Consider the following 2,500-nt stretch of genomic DNA (forward strand, 5'->3'; position numbering starts at 1 on the left):
ACACCTCACGCTATTTCTTTTATTCTTCCGCTTTCCTATTTATTCTAGTCCATTCTACACCACTCCCTGCCTCCCTCCCCACTCCCTCGAGCCTCCCCATCCCACCCCTTCGTCCCGTACCCGCCCCCCACCAGTCCCACACTCTTAACCCCCTTTCAGCCCCCCTCCCCATACCTTTACCCCGATCGAGTGACCCCCTCCCTCCCCATCGCGACCAGGGAGTCTCCCCGGGCCTGCAACCTCCGTATTTGTCGAGGTTATTACATAATTTGCCGCGTGTCCCCTAGAGGAGGCTGAAGGAGCCGGAGTTAATGTTGTCCTCCCGCTCATAAAAACTCACTTCCCGCAATGGCTCACAATTTCTCCCCGGAGGCCGCTGGTGCCGAGGCCGCCGGCGGGAGGTCTTGTCGTGTAGGATTTTTGTGTTTTGTAATACCGGGAGTTTCACTGTTTTCGGTTCGCAATTAGTAAAGCTTTTGTATCATACTCATTTGTCGACGGAAGAACTGGGTCAAGAGTATTGTGTTTGCTTTTTGTTATATTTTATTTTTTTCTTCCTTCATGAGATCTTGGGGGAAAATAGACTGTAATCTTCCGACAGTAGCTCCAGAACTTCTAATTAACCTGATTTTGATGAGAAAGGAAATAGAGAAAGAATTTTCTGGATTATGTCTCAAGAAATGCAAAGACTGTGTATACGAATAGACTAACATGCGGGTGCAGACATACAGTCAGGAAAGCTGACCGCAATATAAAATACAGTATATGTACAAACACATTCACACTCACACACGTACGCACGAATAAACACAGAAACACAAACTTATACATACATACACACAAACACAGACACACACACATATATACATATATGAATACTATATTTATGTATTTATTTATTTATATGTGTGTAAATACTTGTTTGTTTATCTGTAGCGTGCGTGTGTCTATATACGAGTATATATATATACATATATATATATATATATATATATATATATATATATATATATATATATATATATATGTATATATATATAGATAGATAGATAAATATAGATATATGCATCTATCTACCTATCTATCTATCTATTTATCTATCTATCTATCTATCTATCTATCTATCTATCTATCTATCTATCTATCTATCTATCTATCTATCTATCTATCTATCTATCTATATATATATATATATATATATATATATATATATATATATATATATATATGCATATATACATATACATATATATGCATATATACATATACATATATATACATATATATATATATATATATATATATATATATATATATATATATATATATATATATATGTATGTATATATATATATATATATATATATATATATATATATATATATATATATATATATATATATATATATATATATATATATATATATATATATATATATATATATATATATATATATATATATATATATATATATATATATATATATATATATATATATATATATATATATATATATACATATATACATACATACATAGATACATACATACATACATACATACATATATATATATATATATATATATATATATATATATATATATATATATATATATATATATATATAGATAGATAGATAGATAGATAGATAGATAGATAGATAGATAGATAGATAGATAGATAGATAGACAGATAGATAGATAGATAGATAGATAGATAGATAGATAGAAAGATAGATAGATAGATATACATATACATATTCGCACACACATACACACACATGTGTATATACATACATAAATATGTATGTTATATATATTCTGCACCTTCCTTCTCACTTCATCATGCCTTTGCTGATGTTTTCAACAAGGTACACATCATGCGTTGTCGATTCCAGAGAAAGCGGAAATGCTAAGAAAATATGTTTATATTATATTACGTATTTATTTTCTGTATATAAACATGCTTACATACATACATGCATATATATACATGTGTGTGTGTGTTCATATATGTATATATATATATATATATATATATATATATATATATATATATATATATATATATATATATATATATATATATATATATATATATATATATATATATATATATATATGTATGTGTGTATGCATAATTATTCATTTATATTCAAACACATATGTATTTTTGTCTTTATCTCTCTCTCTCTCTCTTTCTCTCTTTCTCTCTGTCTCTCTCTCTCTCTCTCTCTCTTTATATATATATATATATATATATATATATATATATATATATATATATATATATATATATATATATATATATATGTATATATATATATATAATATGAATATATAAATATACATATATGTATATGTATATATATATATATATATATATATATATATATATATATATATATATGTACACACACACACACACACACACACACACACGCATATATATATATATATATATATATATATATATATATATATATATATATATATATAT

The sequence above is a fragment of the Penaeus vannamei genome, chromosome 12 (genome assembly GCF_042767895.1).
Source record: "Penaeus vannamei isolate JL-2024 chromosome 12, ASM4276789v1, whole genome shotgun sequence".
NCBI classification, from domain to species: Eukaryota; Metazoa; Arthropoda; class Malacostraca; order Decapoda; family Penaeidae; genus Penaeus; species Penaeus vannamei.